This window comes from Podarcis melisellensis, assembly GCF_964234715.1.
Source record: "Podarcis melisellensis genome assembly, chromosome: 6".
NCBI lineage: Eukaryota > Metazoa > Chordata > Lepidosauria > Squamata > Lacertidae > Podarcis > Podarcis melisellensis.
The window spans coordinates 26,434,070-26,456,212 of NC_138538.1; positions in this window are offsets into that span (position 1 = coordinate 26,434,070).

The following is a 22,143-nucleotide window of genomic DNA, read 5'->3' on the forward strand; positions in this document are numbered from 1 at the left end:
AACATTTATTTAAACTATAACTTTTAGAGTTACAGTTCAGTAATATTTGTAAGACAGAAGGCATTAATGGAAGCCTTCAAAGAGCTTCATGTAAAAAATCCAAATAGCATACAGTGCTATTACTGATTTACAAAAGTTGGTGGAGCAATTAGGCAAGCTGAATTTGTCACTATGAAGAATGAAGAATTAGTTGAGATGGTGCAATTACAAGTTTGTAATGACTTTTTTTTTATTTCTTCCACGACTCTTTAAGAATCATAAATAACCACTGCAGATGCTCTCGTTCCCCCATTTTTGTGGTTAATCATCTAATAACTGCACAGCTGTAATAATTACCTTCTTCCATTTCAGATAAAAGATTTTTTTAAAAAAAAAAATGTTGTGATCTCACTGTGAGTCAACGAAGGTTTTGCAGTGGGTGAGTGAGTGGGACTCATGATTATTGTCTGTTCTGGCCATCGCTGCGCCAGAATCTGTCCTCCAATCTCTTGAAAGTTTTCTTCTTCTGTGAAAGAGCCTTTTGCCTCACTCTCAGGACACTGGAGAGTTTCTTTATAAATCTTTAATATTTTTTGTTGGCACATCAATTTAGCCAAAGGTGGCCAAAGGTGACATATGTGTGTGGTTTTCCCCCCTTGTAATTCTTATTCCAGCACTATGTAGCCTCCCTGGCTGCCTGTGCTTCCTGATTTGAAAAAGGCCCTTGAGAGGAGTCACCGCTTGACAGCTTCCCCTGGGCTTTACTTGCAGTGTAGTCACCTGGGGAGGCTGCAGTGTGTGAACCACTGATGTGATGATTTGTAGACTAAAAGAAAGGATGCTCACAAACACCTCTCAGCCACCTAAAAAGTAAAGTACACATGACAAAAACTTTACACCATACCCACGAAAATGTCCCCTTCCCTTTGATAATTTTAGAATGCAATTTCTTTTCTTATTAATTGATGGAGAATGGTTCAAGAAGACATTTTTAAGTCAGCATTACTTCTGGCTCAGTCCTCCACCAATCTCCTTTTTGCCTGAATAATTAGACACTGATTCTTGGAAGAAGCACTGGAAAGATTCCTCAGATGTGTGCTCCCGGTTTGTTTTCCAGTGTCCCAATAGCTACCTGTTTTTTGTTGGTAACCTATAGAAGTTGAGGTGGAGGGGGTTCCATCACATAATTATTCCTCACCTCTTCGATAAATTCACTACAGATACACACATGCCATAATATATGTAGATGAACATGCTGTGAGAGGGTAACTTTCTTGAAGAAGAAGAAAAAGCTAATCCCATCAGCCTCGTGATCTGTAATGAGCTTCTATTACACCCTGCTGACAGTAGCAGCAACATCTGAAAATTGATTTTGCACTGTCTACAACCAAGCAAACGTATCCTTTGTTAAACACAGGGATGAAACTGAGAATTTGAGGAGGATTTTACAGTCCCAAACAAAGTTCCTTTTTTAAAGAAAGGGAAGGGTTATCGAAAGAAGGTGCAATTGACTAACACTTCATCATTACTGGGGAACAAATAGCAATGCAAATTATACGTGTAAAAAAGACCTATGAAAAAAATCAAAGAATTCTCTTTTAAATGTAAAAATTTGTAATACTTGCCAGGATATTTTGTTTTCAGTTAGCATATTTGGTGGTGTTAGGAAAAACTTTATTTGTCCTTTATCCAAAGCAACAGCACTGGCTCTGAATAACTATAATATTTGTTGTTATTGTTAAAATTATAACTTAAGATAGGGTAGGACTTTTCTTCAGAAGAAGAAAAACCTTGAAACTTATGTTAACACATTATAAGCTAAACACATATAATTAGCAGATAAACATAGTATATGTCTTTACATTTTTAGCTCACCCTAATCTCTGAGTTACAAGGAAAATTCCCCAGTTTCAGTTTGTTAAATTTCAAGGCAAAAACAGCACTATATCAGTGAAATTGGGGGGGGGGGGATCCTTAGGGAAGGGGCCCATCAGAATGGCAATGGGAAGAAGTGGTGCAGAGGGGGGCGCAGAGGGGGGGGGCATCCCTGACACAATGAGAACATCATTTATACCAGTGGAAAGATCATCTGAAAATTTCAAAAAAAGCATCTTTTGGAATCTTCTGACCTGGCATATAAAGTATAATGCAAACCATGTTGGGACATATTACGGTAATTGTTCTCCTACCGCTGCAGTTCATTTAACAAGGATCTTTTATATTTGGCACACTTACTTGAAAGTATTGTGGAATGTGCAGGGAGAGCAAATGTGTTAGGCTCAGAAATGCATTACTTGTATGCATACCATTTCTAGGTATGTCTTTTTCTCCAAATTGAAAACACCAGTAAGAGACTGTGTTTACCTGCCAGGGACTGGACTGAGGGGGCTGAGACTGAGGAGGAATGGTGGAGACCGCCTGCCCCCCCTCCTCCTGAACTTCCCAGAGAAGAGGAAGGCAGTATTGAATTACAGCAGTGGTTTGAGGAAGGTCACAGCTCAGAGACAGGCAAACAGAAGAGTTGTGAGAAGAGAAGTGAGAGACAGAGCAGCCAGCTGACTAGTTATCACTGGAGAGCATTTCTTACCCTCTTCTCCCAGAACCCGGCGTGCATTGAAAGTGGAAGAGCAAAGGACTCAGAGACAATTAGCCTCTGGCAGCCACTGTAAGGGGAAGTGCTGTTGCTAGGAAGGGGGGGGAGGAGCTCAGTTGGAGCAATGCCATTTTTAGGAAGACTGCGTTCCTTCGTCATTCTCTGTGAATTATTGAATAAATTGCTTGGTAAGAACTCTTCTCGTTTCTCTGATTCCGGGCTACCCCATGGGAGAGAGCTGATTCCCCGAAGTCTGACATTACCTTTGCATTTATACTTCTTTAAAATGAAACATTTTTCAACATTGTCTGGGTTGTGATCAAGGCGGCAACAGCCTTGGTATAAAATGTGCTAGTACAGTGAATAGTGTTTGGAGCCTCCTAGCAAACACACCCAACCTGTCAATCCCATCTCTCTGACTTGGTCCACACCTAATGAAGAATGAGGTGGCAGAATGGACTGGACCATTTTAGACTCTGGACACAGTACCACATTTTTTACTGCTTCCATGGCCACATTTGAACCATAAATTTAAAGCACTATTGTAGCATTTAACTATCATAGCTTCTCCCAAAGAATCCTGGGAACTGTACTGGGTGCTGAGAGCTACAGTTCCCAGAGTTAGTTCCCATTGTTAATCCACTCTGGGATTTGCAGCTCTGTGTGGTGAACAAGATCTAAGAACTCTCAAGTACTTGTCTAACACCTGCAACAAAATAAAGATCCCGGGATTCTTTGGGGGAAGCTATGACTATTAATGTGGCATAATAGTGCTTTAAATGTATGGTGCGGATTTGGCCAGATGCATTTTGCATTAGAAACTCTCTGCAAACAGCAAACCAGCATAGCAGGAAAAGGGCTTGCCTAAACCCCCACCCCACCTGATGTGCTAGCTTTCTCTTTGCAAGCATTTTTTTGCTAAGGGAAGCAAGAGGTTCTCTTGCTGCTTGAATTGGCATATTTCTGCTGAATGTACAGAAGACTGAGCCTATGCTCTATCCTGGAGTATGTACAGTCCTGTATCCCCACTACGGACATCATCAGCATCTCTTCCAGTAGGTGGGAATTGACTGTTGCCTACTTAAGGCCAAGAGGAACAGAACCATTTTTATCAGGAGCTGAGTGCTAGATCTATATGCATTTCCAGATGCCAATGATGTCTCAGCTCTCAGAGAAACTCTCAGAGTTAAACCCAAATGACTTACCATATTTTTCGCTACACCCAACCATAAGACACACCTAGTTTTTAGAGGAGGAAAACAAGGAAAAAAACATCCTGAATCTTTTATTTCTGTAGAGCCTCTTTTCAAAAGCTTGATTTTGCAAGTGAACAGTAGAAGCATTTTAGCAGGCATTAGTGCTTGGATTTCATTCTCTCATAGAAAGCCCCAGGAAAAAAATGGGATCATCTGGCCGTTTGGAAAGACAGAGGCACTTGGTTTGGGCAGTGATGGAATCCAAGACTGACTGAAGAGGGAAAACAAGAATAATGTTCTCCTGTCTGTTTGTTAAGTTGCTCAGGGGACTAAACAAGGGCTATCACACAACAACCTCACAACAACCCAGTGAGGTGAAGGTGGCCCTCTCTGCTCGGCGCCTCTTCAGCACTGAAGAGGCACTGTGCAGCTCTCCCTCTCTGCGCAGCCCCTTGTGTTTCTCCTCACGCTTCGCTGAAGGGTTGCTGCACAGCGCCATTTGCTCCATAACACACACACACATTTCCCCTTACTTTTTAGGAGGAAAAAAGTGTGTCTTATAAAGCGAAAAATACGGTAACTCACCTGACGGCCTATGTACATGGTGCTTGTATGCATGACTGAATACTGACACCCCCTCTTTCAAAGACAAGCCTGCAGAAAAATGCTGCGTATATAGCTGTCTATTTATGTTTTATGCTTTGAGAAATATCCCTGTGACCTCTGTTGTTATCAGAATGTATCTGTTAAAGATCAAGCCCTGGGGATGTTTAACACATTGCAGGAATGTTTCGCAGTAGCTGCTTGGTGGCAGGTTCTGGAAGCGGGCGACGGAAAGAGATAGCCATTTTTAATATTTATAGATGGTAAATAGATCAGGTAGATTCATTCTAATTGGTCTGGGAAACAATAGACCCTGATTGGCTGGAGGTCCTGGAGGTCAGTTAAGAATGGACAAGTTTACTGTCAGTTGTGGATTTTTCCACAAAGTTACTTACAGAGTGGATCCTGTGTACATACATTAAAAGCCCTCTCTCCCCAAGAATCCTGGGAACAATAGTTTGTGAAGGGTGCTGGAAACTGTAGCTCTGTGAGAGGAAATTTGTGTACACCAGGGGTGCCAACTTGAAGAAAATATTAGGGGGGGAGGTAAGCCCCATCCTGCATAATCAATCACATGATGCAGTGCATGCACACCATTTGAATAGCAATGCCCATCAACTTTGGGGGAGCCCGGCCCCCTCAAATATTTTATTAAGGGAGCTGAAGCCCCAACTGTCCCTAGCAGTTGGCTCCTATGGTGTGCACCCCACACATTTAAAGCACATTTCCCCCAAAGAATCATGGGAATTGTAGCAGCACAAAGCAACAATTCCCAGCATCCTTAGCTGGGACCCTATCATTCCCAGGATTCTTGGGGCGAGGGAAATGTGTTTTAAATGTATGGGTTATATGCACCATGAATGGAGTGGGGAAGCAGTGGCTGAAAAGAAATTTGTACCCCTTCTTCGCTCAGAAAACATGCTTAGAATACTTCATGGAGAAAAGTAACATGGGGGGGCAGTACTTGGAGCTGTCAATCACGCTCACTTCAGACTTTCCCCTTCTGAAGCAGCATTTCCTAGGGCAAGATGGAATGGATTGCTGGTGTTCAGATGCATCCTAGTTAGGGCCATCACCTCTTATTCTGATGCTCAGAAACAACGTGTTCCTTTTTTTGTAGGTGCTTTGCTCTCTCTTCCTGAAGGATGAAGGAGAACCAATCAATACATACCTCTCAGAGACCCATATGCCCATGCTAAAAGCTATCATTTATATGTCTGAAAAACAACTTTGCTTTCTGTTTGGTAGGCTGCCGTTTTCCTCTATTTGATGGGAAAAGGTGGGCCATCATCAGCCAGCTAAACTGCACATAAAAGCTTCATCAAGCAAATGGAGAAGTGGATAATTATTGTAATAATAGCACAGGCTGTCCCAGAAGCAGAGGTTGCTTAGTTTGTTGTTTAGCAGGCAGGAAATGTGACACACATACTGTTCCTGCAGAGGGCTTTTAGTGATATTGTCAGGGGCTGGGCAGAGGAGGAGGAGAGGTAGAGACTGCCTCCCCATCCTGACCCTCCCAGGGAGGAGGAAGAGGAAGGCAGTATCGATTTACAGTGGTACCTCGGGTTACATATGCTTCAGGTTACAGACGCTTCAGGTTACAGACTCCACTAACACAGAAATAGTACCTTGGGTTAAGAACTTTGCTTCAGGATGAGAACAGAAATCGTGCGGTGGTGAATCACCAGCAGCGGGAGGCCCCATTAGCTAAAGTGGTGCTTCAGGTTAAGAACAGTTTCAGGTTAACAACAGACCTGTGGAACAAATTAAGTCCGCAACCAGAGGTACCACTGTACAATAGTGTTTGCGGGAGGTCACAGCTCAGAGGCAGATGAGGGGAAAAGTTGGGAAATAATGGGAGAGGAGGAGCAGGCAGAGCCAAAGCAACAGCTGGCAGACATGTTGTCAATAGAAAGCATTCCAGACCCACCACCTCCCAGAACCCAGCAAGCCTTAAAAATAGGAGAGCAAAGAACTCAAAGACAGAGGGCACTTCCAAGTGAATCTCCACCCCCCTTCTCTCCCACTTTCTCATTCATCATCATCTCCTCTATGGGTGCCTCTAAGTGCCCAGATCCTGACATCACCCCCACCCCTCTCCAGTGTTCTCCTCCTTTGCCCAGTCCCTGACAGATATTAATGTTCTCTGGTGGTTACATAATGTATCTCTCCAGTGTGAGAGAGGTAAAGCTAAAGGTAAAGGGACCCCTGACCATTAGGTCCAGTCGTGACCAACTCTGGGGTTGCGGTGCTCATCTCGCTTTACTGGCCGAGGGAGCCGTGTACAGCTTCCGGGTCATGTGGCCAGCATGACTAAACCACTTCTGGAGAACCAGAGCAGCGCACGGAAACGCCGTTTACCTTCCCGCCGGAGCAGTACCTATTTATCTACTTGCACTTGACGTGCTTTTGAACTGCTAGGTTGGCAGGAGCTGGGACCGAGCAATGGGAGCTCACCCCGTCATGGGGATTTGAACCGCCGACCTTCTGATTGGCAAGTCCTAGGCTCTGTGGTTTAACCCACAGCACCACGTTATTTTAAGAAAGCATGAAGACCAGCAGTGCAGCTTGACCACAGTTCTTAATGGTTTTCATTGCCCTAGGTCAGGCATATCCAAAGTCCATTTTGGGGGCCTAATCTGGTCCACTGGCTGGTTTAATCCGGCCCCTATAGCAGTTTATTTCCTGGAGTAAAATCCTTAGAAAAGCTCAACAACTTTGGCTGGTCCTTTGGTCGGCCCTCATGCATATTTACTTCATCAGATCTGGCCCTCTTTGAAAAAAGTTTGGACACCCCTGCCCTAGGTAGTTCCTTTCTGTCCAGATGTGACTCTTCACATATCGTGGACCCACTCATAGTGACTCCTCCCCCAAGAGCAAAGCCTAGTCTGCTAAAGTGAACAAACAGATAAAGGACATTGTTCTGGGATTTTAAATGGGCCACAACTTTCTGAACTCCAAAAGCAGGTTGGATTTGGCTCAGGCATTGGGTGTAAATCGCTTTCAGCTCCTATGTGGAGGGCTGACACATGACAGGGTTCAGCACAGGATTAATGGGTCATCAGCAAGATGCAGGTCCATAGTGATGACCCTCCCAAGCCGCTGAAAGAAGCTCTATGACCCATCTGACCCATCACGTCTTTGCGGCAGTCATCTAGTTAGAGACTTCCAACTAGATCCCTCTGACCTTGATATTGCACTGAGTGAGAATGACCTCATCACCCAAAAACCATGGACCTGGTGCAGGCCACAATTCCCACGAAGCTGCAAGAAGCCATGTATAAATTGTCCTATACAAATTTCCATTTAAATTAGCGGGAATGCCCCAAAAAGTCTGTTGTATAAGAGGGAGGATCAAGAATGAACAGCAAGAGAAAGAATGGTTTCTCTTAGAAAACATGACACTTTAAGGCTCTTAGAGAATATCAGCTTCCAGTACCCCTTAACAATGAAGACTAGGCTTGTCAAAAATAGAGTTGTGAATCAGAAGAAGAGATTTTTTAAAAAAAACAGGCACACTGCTGTGACATTTTCTTCTCCACGCAAGCGTCTCCATGCACATATGTGCAAATCATAGTAGCATCTGGTTTGGAAGCTGGTGACCTTCCAAAGTGAAAAAAAAGTATCAGAACTGTACTGGAAAGAGGGCTCTGAAGAGTGGCTGTCATGCTGCCAAATATGTAAGATTTTTCACAATTAACCGTGTGTCTTTATTTCTCAGAAATCCATCCCACCATTAAATCCTAGCTATTGATACTAGATTAACCTGAGGGGAGAAATTTGATAAAGGATTTTGATAAAGGGTAGAAGTCTGATAATGCAAAGCTACCTAATTTACACCTTCTGAAACAATATGCAAAGCAAAAGATAGCTATCCATCAAAATCCGCACTGCTTCGAATTTTGTGCTGCAATCCTCAAGCCAAATTAATGTACAAAACTTGTACGTTCTGGGAAAGTGTGCATGAAAAAGCATATATTACTGAAAATAACTTATACAATGCATCATATTGAAGGTAAATGCTTGCAAAAATGTGTACAGTGGTACCCCGGGTTACCTACGCTTCAGGTTACAGACACTTCAGGTTACAGACTCCCCTAACCCAGAAATAGTACCTCGGGTTAAGATCTTTGCTGCAGGATGAGAACAGAAATCGTGCTCTGGCAGCGCGGCGGCAGTGGGAGGCCCCAGTAGCTAAAATGGTGCTTCAAGTTAAGAACAGTTTCAGGTTAAGAACGGACCTCCGGAACAAATTAAGTTCTTAACCCGTGGTACCACTGTATATCAGGCAAAATGGCATCAGAAAAAAATGTTTATTAAGAGAAATTTGCAGTGGAATGCAGACAAATTTTCATAAGAACTTCAAAAAACCTCACAAAAAGCATCAAATACATCCACCTCTTCCTCCATGTCCTCTGGGACAAGTAACTTGTTATATATTCACCTTGGCTGGAAGAAACACAACCATAATCCTTCTCCTCCTTATTTGACCCTCAACTTCTTAGTTGTCAACCTTTATATAGCAATATTGTCAACAACTGTTATTGCCCTGTACCTTGTGTTTGTTTTTCTGTAATGTTTGTTTTTCTGCTACTACTATAAGTACTACTACTACAACAACAACTCAGAACCATGGTGAACTGAAGATGAGAAAAATAAGAAATTGAGAGAAATCCAAATTTGAGAGATTTATCCATCTCTACCTGAGGGTAGCTGAAACATAACCCAAATCAACCCTCAGTCAATCCAAAATAGGTTCAGCCCTCAGTCCCTTTAGGTGGAGTCTCCACAAGCCCCACCATGGCTAAGATAAATGCATGGCTACTAACTATTTTGCCATCTCTTTACACTCAGTTTTGAAATCAGCTCCACAACTGCTAGAACTTGAAAGATTTTTATTTTAAAAAAGTTTACCCTGGTAAGCAAGCTCCCTCACTCAATTTTACATATCAGATAAGCTCAGAAATAAGTAGAGTTTTGTGTGTGTGTGTTTTAAAAAATGGAAATAACTTTTTTCTGAGCTAATTGGATGTTTGGTAGGCCCAGAAAAGTGAAGGAGGATGGGACAATTCTTCCGAAACATTCTCTGTCTTTGAATACTGTTGCTGGTTCTGCCAAGCCTTTAAAGATTTAAAGGGAATGAGCAAAGAGGTTGTGGGGATCTGGGAGGGCTGGCAGGAAGGGTGGTAGAGAAGGAGCCAACAATACTTACCTAGTTTGGAATTATTAATCTAAAACAGGGAAGAATGATGTAGAAGCTCCTAAAGTTCACCTGGTTTTGAGCTCCAGAAGCTAGCAACTGGACCTGGATATGCATACGTAGTTCTTCAGACAGAATTTTTATTTCATTTATGCCTTGCTTCCTATGAAACATTATGAAGCATATTCCATCAACTGCTCGCAATCTATGTTTCTATCTAAAATAGATACATTGCACATTTGCAGAAAATATTAAAACCTTGGGCCATTCCTCACAAAGGAGGTCCATGGTGGTAGCTTTGCTTCAGGTGTGGGCAATATTCTAGCAAGCACCAGTACATTCATCATAATGGCCTCTGTGTTGGGGACTGGGCAGAGGAGGAATGGTGGAGACCGCCTCAACAGCTTGACCCTTCCAGGGAGGAGGAAGAGGAAGACGGTTTAGATCAGGGGTAGGCAACCTAAGGTCCATGGGCCACAAGCGGCCCTTGGGGGTTGTTTAACTGGCCCACAAGCCACAAGCTTCCGCAGCACCGGAAATCACATCTGCACAGATGCAGACACCAAAAATCATGGGTGCAATCCAGCCACAAAGGGATCTCCGCTGGAGTGAACTGGCCCAGATGAGGGAAACCTAGCCAACCCCTGGTTTAGATTTACAACAGATGTTTGAGGGAGGTCACAACTCAGAGGCAGATGAGGGGGGAAGTTGGGAGAGGGGAGGAGGATGAAGCACCAGGGGGTGACAGCTGACAGACACAGTGTCTTTAGAAAGCATTCCAGACTCCCCCTCTCCCCGAACCTGGTGAGCCTTGAAAGTAGGAAAGCAAAGTACTCAAAGACAGAGAGCACGTAGCAGCACCCGTAGAGGAGACAATGAGAACGACGAATGAGGAAGTGGAAGAGAAGGGGGGTGGAGATTCACTTGGGACAACGTCATTATCCAAGAGGCTGGGTTCTATAGCTCTCTCTGTAAATACTGAATAAAAAGCAGACAGTAAGAAACATTTCCTTGTCTTTGTACGTTCCTGGGCAACCGGCCGGGAGTCGCTGGCAGCAGCCTGACACTCTGTAGGCAAAGCACAATAAAATAAAAATCATCATGGGAGGAAGCCTTGGGGAGATTTGTCTGCAATACTGAAATGCATACATAGAGGAAGACAGCCTCCCACAGATGTAGCCAGGAATATCCTCAACGTGCAGTGTAACAAATCTGAGTCATTTATCTGAAGTCCATGGAAAGACGGAGACATTTTTCGTACAGCCTTCACAACTGCAAATGACCTGAGTAGTTGCTGTCACATAATTGCGAAATTTCACCATTCCCGCTACTAGGAAATATATAGGTATACTAGTTGAAGCAATAGTGTCAGATTTTAGACAGATACAATCACAATGTCAACAGAAAGTGTAAATCACTCCAATCAATACTGCCTAAAGTTAGATCTTTGGTTGCTCCTGTCTGTCAGTCACTTGCCTTTTACAAGTTAGTGACTTCCTTAAAAATATAATTTGAAAGAATAAGGTACACACACACACAATATTGCAGGTTGTTTTGCTCCTTTTTATTTAAAGCAGAAGGAAAGTATTAATTACATCCTGTCAAGTTCTGCAGAGAAGAATTCAATATTGTCTTTTACTGTGACTAAGAAATGAATTCAGGCTTGGTTCCAAGATCCAGCAACAGCAGCAGCAGCAGCAGCAGCCCCCGACTTTGACACGCCGAGGAAGATAATAACTTTCATCACATACTAATTGTCTTGTTAACATGGATTGTTCAGCCAGCCAAATAAATGTCATTCAGATTTATTTATTTATTTCCATGGAGAAGAGCATAAATCCCGAAATCGGAAGTGCATCATGTGTTTTCCTCCTCTCCTCCCCCCCCCTTTTGATTTTTCAACTTTGTCTACGTTTTGCAGCCTAAAATAAAATTTGCATTTTTAATCCAAACAAAACAAAACAACATTCGGCAGCGGTATTTTGTTTCTCCTGAGAGATGACAAATATAAGGTGCATTTAAAAGCCAACGAGTCTGGTTCCCTGAGACACTACAGCTTGCTGTTTTGCTTAAATCAGTGCGCAATTCCAGCAACCAGTATGTGAGACGTTCAATAAAATCAAGGTGTTAACACAGTCAAGCAGCACTTCAGCAATCAAAACAAATGTGCTAGACCTCCCTGCATCCAAATGATGAATCAAGTAGTCTTGGAAGTGTACACCTGCTGCACTTGGAATCACCTGGGGGGCATGTTTTTCTTGTTCATGTCACAAATGCACTATTGCTAAGGCAAAAGTCATGGGCTGGCCGTACCATTAGACAGAGGGAGGCATGACTGCCTCCAGCTGCTGATTTGGGGTGGCATGAAAAGGCAGCAAATTGTTTGTTGCTTAATTTATTACTGTTGTCACTGCATTTTTGCTGCACACAAGGAGGGAAAGGCACTTGTGGGATTTTCTGCCTCGGGTATCAGAAGAACTTGACCAGCCTAGGGTACTACACCTTGGAGGGCTTCCACCTCAGACAGCACAATGGATTGGGCCAGCCCTGCAAAAGCCCTGGATGCATTAATTTTCCGAAGGATTTATTTCTAATAATCCAAAGGCCTATTCTGAGATCACCTGAGATGCATTGCTGCAACTTTCCACAATCAACAATTTACAAAGCATATGATAATGTGGGCATTTGTGCAAGGAATATCAGTGTAAATGTTCTGCCCCTTCCAGAACATGCCCTAGCAGAGAATAAGAGCTTCCTAGTATTCTCTGAAAGAATAAGGATTTGTTTCCGCATCACTTTTTAGGATAGTTTGACCAAGTTCTCTTTTGTATCCTTTGGCAGCAGGCAATGTCTCACTACTAGGGCTGCTGGACGTCTAGGTTTTGCCAGACACATTCGGGAACTGGATCAAAATGGCATTGGGGCAGATTTGAGCTGAATTGGCGAAATGTCCGGGAAAAGCCGGATGTATAGCAAGTAGGGCAATTAATTTTTAAAAAAGCTTTAAAAATCTGAAAGAAGAAGCCCCAAAACTTAATTTTCTGGGGGAGATGTTCTCCAAAAAAGTTCAACAACTGTGACCAAAAACTGGTGACGGGGGGAGCTCAACAACTTTGTTCAGATTTTCATTTTTGGGAATATTGCAACACTACTAACTACATTATCATGATTCATGGGGGTGTTCAACTCTGGCTAAGAATAGAACTTGAAAGTGTGGGCCCTTTGAAGACGCAATCCATGAATTTGTGGGACATTCACTAGGGGGGAAGTCTTACCATTAAAAGTACATATATTAAAGACAATCAGATTGCAAAGCTCTCTGATCTTTTCCTTCTCTGAGGCTTTTTTATTCATGGAGGGAAGCTGCTGTTGCTGATCAGAAAATGGCCCAAACCATGAGAGAGGGTATGTAACCATCTTGATTAGAGTTCTCAGCATCTTTTTACATCAACAATTTGGTGTTCTTCTGAACCAGTTGTGTAAGTTCGTTATAAGGCATTACAATAATTCTGTTCTTACCTTGAGGGATGGATCCAGGAGGTGCTGGGAAATCACTGCTCTTTCCTTTTTAAAAAAATAATATTAATTTTTTAATTGATTTTTCCATATATTTTTAAATATAACATCCAACCTATGTATAACATAGCAAACATTTGGCTACACGAGCCTACAACTTTCATCCTCCTCAACTGATGGTTTTCCAACTTACTCTCTGATATTGCATATTGTTATATTAAGTCCTTTTTGTAAATAAACAGATTGTAAATTATAATTTGCAATAATTAATAAAAGTTATCCTTACAAAACTTCTTGTAACCCTATTAGCGATGTCAGTTGTGTACAGTTATCTTTCAAATACACCATAAATTTATTCCAGTCTTTCTGGAAAGTTTGGTCTTACTGGTTCCGAATTTTCCCAGTTAATTTAGCTAACTCAGCATAGTCCATCAAATCACTGCTCTTTCCAATGGTATTTCTGCCACTGGGTTCCAAGAACTTAAGATGAGCCTGATGGGGCAATGATTGTGAACACTGCATTTCTTCACAGCACTCAGTTAAGCTAGGAAACTTGCTCCCACTTGTGGCAGTGATGGCCACCAGCTTGGATGCCTTTAAAAAAGGATTTGACAAATTCATGGAAGACAAGGCTATCAATGGTTACTAGTCAAACTGGCTATGTTCTGCCTTCACTGCTCCTCTGAATACCAGTTGCTGGAATCGCAAGTGGGCAGAGTGCTGTTGCACTGCACAGGGTACTGGTCCAAACAAGAAATGAATGACTTCCCAGTACTGTTAACTGTGTTATTCCTACCCTTGATTGTGAAAATGGCATCCCCCATTTGCAGTCCAGAATGATGCAATCCATTCAACGCTGTTAGAATTTTGCCATCCCATTTTCCTGTATGTATGGATCAGACCCCATATTCTAGAAGTGCTGATATATTCAGAATATTACCCTCTCATTGTGGATTTGTTCTGCTCAGCACTGATGTTTGCTGCACTTTTGTACTGTGCCAGCTGGTTTTGCTTTATCAATACCCCATAACAAAATACCATAACATGCAGGCACTTGGCTCTCTGGGGTTACTATTGGGCTGTAAGGCCATTCAAGCACAACTTTCTGGAAAGACCCAATTAATACAAGCCCTGTAGTTTTCAATTAACTCTTCTTTGCCACAGCATAGACTTGGAAAACACTCTTTAATAGATCTCTTCCACTACAGTGCACAAATTCTATTGCAATCGCTTCACCAATTATTGAAAGTTAGTAGAGTGAGGCAGTTCTCTCACAACACTTTCAATTGTGATTTGAGGATCTGTCTGTTATTATCCAGGTGATTCGTGTACTGAGAGTCTAAGCATGTACAGCCATCTTTCGCCATCGACTTCCTACTTTAAGCCACCACCCTGCATTGCAGCTATTTAGAGGGATGTAGTATGTTCCCACCCACTGGACCAACACTGCACTGTAACACAATTCTATGTTCATGTCTGCTCTCAGGAAGGATGGCTGAACCGAGATGGACATTTCCACATGACAGGTGTTTGAAGCTCTGGCTTCAAGCTAGATGTTTTAAAGAGGCTTGAATGGTATAATAGAGCCACTGCTTCCTGATTCATTTGTATAGCAGTTTTCCTTAGCGAAACAGATTTCACAGGTTTCCGAAGCACCAAAAACAGAAGCCATCCCAGTTTCTGATATGATCCTGAAATGTCCTGCTTTTCCTTAGGACGTCCCTATTTTTATCAGAGAAAGGTTGGAGAGTATGAAGTTATGAGACCCCCAAACCAATGAGATAAGTAACTATACAACCTTTAGAAGATATGCAAAGGCAGGGGAGATTTTTCAATGTTTAATGTTTTATTATGTTTTTTTATATGTTGGAAGCTGCCCTGAGTGGCTGGGGCAACCCAGTCAGATGGGCAGGGCATTAATAATAAAATTACTAATATTATTATGGAATAAAATGTCCCTATTTTCACTGGAGAAATGCTGGAGGGTATGTTGAATCAGCTCCCTGGCTAAGCTACTTTTCTCCTGCCTTTCCTTGGGGCTTATAAACCTATGAAGTTGCCTTTTACTGAGTTAGGCTATTGGTCCATCTAGCTGAGTATTGTCTAAACTGGCTGGCAGTGGTTTTCCAGGATATCAGACAGGGAGTCTCTCCCAGGCCTACCTGAATATGCCGGGGATACAAAACAGATGCTTTCGCCAACCAAAGGCCTGGTTGAAGAGGAATGTTTTTGCTTGGTGCCTAAAGATATGTAATCAAGGTGCCAGGCAAGTCTCCCTAGGGAAAGCATTCCACAAGTGGGAAGCCATCAGAGAAAAGGCCTATTCTTGTGTTGCCACCCTCCAGACCTCTTGTGGGGGGACACAAGAAGAAGGGCTTCAGATGATGATCACAGTGTCTGGGTCAGCTCATATGGGGAGAAATGGTACTTGAGGGATTGTGGTCCTGAACCATTTGAGGCTTTATAGGTCCGTAAACTAATTGGCAGTCAGCGCAGTCAGGCTAGGATTGGATGTTACATATGCACATATGGTCTTACCTTGGTGAGCAACTTGGCTGCTGAATTCTGCACTAGATGAAGTTTCCAAACAATCTTCAGAGGCAGCCCCACATCTATCCTGGGGGAGAGGGTGTCCCAAACATTCTCATGGACCACTGATGTCATTTCAGGTGTTGATGGCATGATGATGACAGTTCTTTATCCATAGCAACCCTCTGTGTCTCATGTCTCCAGTGAACTCAGTTATCATTATCATCTTAATTTATCAATAATAATAGTCCAGTGTGTGTGGGTGTGGGTGTGGGTGTGTGTTACAAAAACTTGAGCCACACACTGCTAGAGTATTGCCTCCCAGTGCTTCTGTCCCCCCATCCCCTCTGTGCTATGATTATAAATGGAAATTTATTTCCTTTACCATTTAACTTACTGGGAGAATTTGTGTGACAGCTATACCTACACCAGAGAGCTTCTCCTGGAGATAAATTCATATGACAAGTCATTTCTGGATTGGCGGGTTATTAATGAAGAGCCAGCACGGGTCAGATAACTGAAGACTGTTGTAATTTGCAATTATTTATTGCATTTGAGCGTGCCCACGAAAGTCGTAGCATCATCAAGGTTTGGGAGGATAGATTGATGCATATCATCCGACTGAAATTGTATAGAAGACAATTACTGTAAAGACATAGGGTATTAAATGATAAACACTGCTGGTTAGGAACCTCATGTAAATTATTTATTCCCATCCTTTACAGCTTTATGTGTTTGCTGATTTGCATCTAACACTGCCAAAGAAGGATTCCCGCTAGGCAGGAAACAGACAACATAAAATGGTACAAAGAGATAAATGTTCTGTAGCTAAGGCTTGAATAGAAAGCTAGAGCAGAGCTTTGTTATCTGAATGGGCAGAGGATAACTGGGCTACTCAGAACAGAAATACTACTTAAGGTGCACCCATGGGGAAGTGTCTGGGTCTGGGAAATGGTCTGAAGGAATATAGTGAAGTTAAAAAGATATGAAGAGCCTTGCAGGATTATACCAAAGGGTCCATCTAATTGAGCACTCTGTGCTCACTGTGGCCAACCAGATGCATATGGAATTGCCACAAGCAAAACTTGAATTTGCCTGTTTCAATACAATGCTAAACAATGATTTAGCACTACATGAATGAATAGAATCAAACCCTGGGCTCATGTCCTCCCCCTCCCCCCTGGTGCAGCCAGAAGTATAGCATAAGGGGGCCAGGGGGGCCATGGCCCTGGGCACACAATTTTTGAGTGGGTACAAACCAGGTGACCCCACGCAGGTGACCCCAGTGCAGCCTGGCTTGGTGCTCCTGTCCATCTATATCAGCCAGCCAGGCCAGTGGCATAGCGTGGGTTGTCAGCACCCGGGGCAAGGCAAGTAATTTGCACCCCCTAACCCGTGGATTTGCACCCCCTAACCCGTGGATTTGCACCCCCTAACCCGTGGATTTGCACCCCCTAACCCTAACCCCCAGATGTTGTGCCCGGTGCGGCCGGGCCCCCCTGCACCCCCCACGCTACGCCACTGAGCCAGGCTCCCCTCTGCGCAGGTGGCTCAACGCAGCTCTGCTTTGTTCCGGTGGGGGGTTGCTCTGATGGCATCAGTGGCAAGGGCTGAGCTGGTGCCCCACCACCCGGTGAACCCCCCTCACAGCACACACATGCCCCCACCCTGGGTACCGACAACCGATGCTATGCCACTGGGAGCAATCACTGAGATGTCTGCAGAGAAAAGACCATGTCTAGGTCATTTTTTATGTGTAGCAATTAGTTAGCTGTCTGACCTAGTTAAGCATATATTTTCACTCGCTGTTGTTTTTATTGTGCATGTCACATGCAAGAAAGTTAGCTACAAAATGTCAAATCACACAGGTGATGGCAGTCAACCATAAAAAAACTTTTCCTTGGAGAGTGTTTGAGAAAGACCCTTTTGACATGCTGGGAAGCATCTAATGGCAGCCAGAGGAGTTTGTTGTCAACTCCCATTGTTGCTATTGCCACAGCTTAAGGTACACCATGCAATCCATCGCAGCTGCTGATCTCTGCTCCCAGCGCCATCCGAAGGCTCAGTAATGAAAGTAGCGTAATTGGATATGCTGCCACAGCAGCGGATGACAACAAAAATCTGAAAGCATCCCCCCCCCCAACCGCATTGCCAAATGATTACATCTGATGTGATAAATTGGCATCTCTCCTAAGTAATTTAACCTTCTGGGAAAGCTTTTTTGTTATTGCAGAATTGCAGGCATTTAGGCAAATTTATTTCCATCAAACTAGGGAGGGGGAAGACCTCGGAATTTTCTTTCAACTGTTCAGTAATTCAGCCCCCTTGGAGGAAGGATGATATGTAGGTATGAAGTGGGAATTAGAGAACAGTCATTACTGAGCACTGTTCTGAAAGGATAGAGTCAAGAGGAACATACCTAAATGTACAGATACATTGATGAATGATGCATATTATCTAAATGTTCTGTGGTTGTAGGAGCATCCCCTTAATATTCACTGTGTGGTATTCACATTTGCCATACAAAGGGTTTGGCCACGTTTGACTGTGCCTGACAGCTAGCAGAATGCAGGAGCATGTTTTTTGGCTGCATTTCACACGTCACAGCAAATATCTGTCGAGATTTGACAGCTGACATGCAGTAGCAGTCAGTATTTGGCAGTGTCTGACATGCAGCACAGACAACATTTGGGAAACTGATAGGTGGCATGCAGTAGAATATGGCAAATGCTATTTTTATTTCATTCATGTAACTGGAAAAAACCCACAGTTCCACATATTTGAGATGACAGAAATCAAATTTCTGGATGAGCCCTTCAGGCTTCCAAGCAATATTTTTTTTTGGGGGGGGTCACCCCCATCCCAAGTGTCCTACACTGAAAAGAGCTTAAGAGTGCTTGGATCCAAATCCAAATTTCATTGCTCATTAGCAATGAAAACAACAACAAAATGAGCACATACAAAATGCATTAATCCATTCTAAATGATGATTAAAAACTGTTCCATTACAACTCTTTGGCATATGTTGACATCTGAAACAGTGAGCAACTCCCACCTCCCTAAGCCCAATTTAACAATCTGTCATGAAATAGTCTGTTCCAACCAATATAACTAAATTTTGCTCAAAGGAGAGTCATTTCTAATCTTTACAATAAGGGGCTTGAGATATCAGATCCCCAGCTCTGAATACAAAGGGTGTTCTAAGAAGAAGTGTATCAGGTCCTCTGCCTTCAAGCATTCAACTTGGCAATGGCTACAGAGTTCTGGAAAGTCCCATCAGAGCGTTCAGTCTGCTTTTGCTCAGAAGCCAGCTCAACTCACATGAGCAGCATGCCTCTGGATCTGATCCTGAATTTTGGAACTCTCTCCCTAGAAAAGCTAGACTAGCTCCCTCCTTGCTGTCCTTCCACCTTCCATCCTGGAATACTTTCTTCTTCCAACAGGCCTCTGGGAATTGACTGCTTATAATGAAAGGGCTGGTGCCATGCTGTTTTCATTGTAAGCACTGGTATGTCTTTAACAAAAAAAATATATGTATCATAGAATCATAGAATCATAGAGTTGGAAGAGACCACAAGGGCCATCGAGTCCAACCCCCTACCAAGCAGGAAACACCATCAGAGCACTCCTGACATATGGTTGTCAAGCCTCTGCTTAAAGACCTCCAAAGAAGGAGACTCCACCACACTCCTTGGCAGCAAATTCCACTGTCGAACAGCTCTTACTGTCAGGAAGTTCTTCCTAATGTTTAGGTGGAATCTTCTTTCTTGTAGTTTGGATCCATTGCTCCGTGTCCACTTCTCTGGAGCAGCAGAAAACAACCTTTCTCCCTCCTCTATGTGACATCCTTTTATATATTTGAACATGGCTATCATATCACCCCTTAACCTCCTCTTCTGTATATAGTGTTAACTGTATATAGTTTTAATTCTATCAATGCTTAATTGTATTTTAATTATTGTATTTTAATTATTGATTTTCAACTGAAGCACCTATATCTAATGCCAGACTACTAGAAAAGGAAGATTTCCACTCAAGCAGAGTATAAATTCTTATTTAAAACTCATCACATTGCTGGCATTAATAAACCAATCTCCCTCTTCTATATTTTCCTTCAATTTTCCTTGTGCATCTCCTGTCTTTTTTATTTTGTCCCTTTCTTATTGGGAAGACGATATTTGTCTGAAAAGTGAATAAAATATAAGTACTGAAGAAATAAACTATATCCCTGTTTCACTTCTCCTTGGGGCAACTAGAGTATTACTTGGGAAAGTAGGTACAGATTTCAGAAACCTATTTTGCAGTAGTTCAAACACCATCATATTCCTAAGTTCTGCACCATATCCTATCTAAGAGGAAATTTTCAGTTTCAGCAACTTTAAGGTTGGGCAGATTAAGTGGCTGCCTCTGCTTCTCCAGAATTTTAAAAAGGCCTAGATTGATTTTTCCACTTGGAGTTTAGTGCAAGTTAGAGCCAACTTTCACCCTTTGGAAAATGAAAAATGTACCTCTAAATATTTAAAAGACTGAACTTGCTCGATGGATGCTGGACCCCAATTCCTTGCATGGAAAAGAGGATTTCTCGTTCTCCAATTGTTACTTTGGGTTTATCATAACCAATGACAAGTTGTTTATGCACACAGAAGGACCTTAAGCAATTTCATAAACCTGTCTTGTGAGAAGGGCATGCAAATCATATTGCCTGCATAGAGTAGAAAGGGAATTTTACGTGGGATGACAGAAGAGGCAAAGAAATAGAACACTTGTAAGTCAGTTACTGTACTATTATGGCAGGCTCCAGATGAGTTTAATGGGAATTTACTTCTAAGTTAGTGCCTTTAGGATTGCACCCTAAATCTCTCACACTGAAATCAATAAGAATTTGATGTGCTTAACTTTGGGAGCATTGTTCTCCTAAAAATTCAATAGGAAAGGGAGCAAGAGGACAGCCCTGCTTCACATCATATAAGAACATATACTTTCTGGGTAGTCCTCACCATCTGCGTAGAGAGCCTACCAATGTAATCTTCTTTGTGCTCCTTCTGAAATCATTTCCACCCAGAGTGGCTGGGGAAACCCAGCCAGATGGGCAGGGTATAAATAAATAATAATAATAATAATAATAATAATATGCTCTCTTAGTGATGGCCACCAACTTGAATGTTTTTAGAGCTTTAAACAAATTTATGGAGGCATGTTAGTGGATATCATAGCAGGGAAGCTGGGTTTCTTTGAAATGCTATTGGAGATGCATCTCAAAACCATATACCAATGGCTCTGAAGATTGTGGTGGCATCCCAGAACTTACTGTGAGAGTAAGGGGGTGTACATGCATTTATTAAGGGGGTGCCCAACAGTGGCATGGTTTTGGTCTGCAGCGACATGGGAAATATAGCAGTGGTATAATGACTGACACATCACCAAAATGTGTTAAGGGGCAAAGCGGCAGCATAAAGTCTTTGTGGGATTTGGCATTGTTTCACTGAATAATTTCATGGCTTCAAACAAAAAAGATCCTCCCTCAGTAATGCAAAGATGTGTCTGGCTGTTGGGCTGACTCTTCCTGTGAAGCTATTTGCTGGGAGGGGGTACTTCACGCCTGGACCTCAGAGGCTCTGATCTGGATGGAGGAAAAGAAGACAGAATCTTTAATACTGGTCTGGTGACAGACTAGGGTAACCTTTATCATAGCCTCCACAGGAAGGACTGTATGTTTTATTTATTTTATTTTAGACTTTTCCTTCCCCTGTCCTCTATTCTGAGAAACAAAGCTTTTGAAAATGAAAATGAAATAGCTGGACTATTCACAAGATTCAGTTCAATATGAAGCTCATCACAGGTTGATCGAGAAAGAAGCATGTGGTGCCAGAAGAAGCATCTGACTATGCCTTTGAAGAGGGGATGCTGTGGGAGCTGTTCCTCATGATATAGCTAGGTACCACTAATTAATCTTCTTTGTTCAGTGCCAGCAGGGTGCTAGGCTTCAGCATACAAAGCTGAAATGGAAATCAGATCAGTTGGAGCAGGGCAGGTCCAAAACAATTGGACGTAGTTCTGATTAATTACATAAGCCGTAGAAGTCATCTAGCCTAAACTCTTTCCACCAAAAAGTTGGAAAGGACTCTGTAAACATTCTCAACTACAAAATGGTGATTGGAGAGTAGACAAGTGGTTCTTTTTGCGGGTGGGTAGGTGGGTGACTATGCACGTAAATTTTTCAGCCCTACAATAATGGAAACTGCTGCAAAACAACCCACTGTCCACAATCAAATTTGTACAGGCATGGTGTCTTGGCATGGTATGAAGCTGTTGATGGCAAAACATTCAAAGGAAGAAAGAAAAAATAGCAGGGGGTGGAGAAGCCACCTGCCCATCATAGCAAAAACTGTGAAACAGAAGGATGGACAGCAGCACAACTAAATGAAGAGGGGGAATGCCGCCCTGCCCCCCATCATTCAGTCTTCTTCACTGCCTTGGAAATGGTGGGGTTAGGGTTCCCACGCAAAGATAGCTGCACTCGCCGCTCC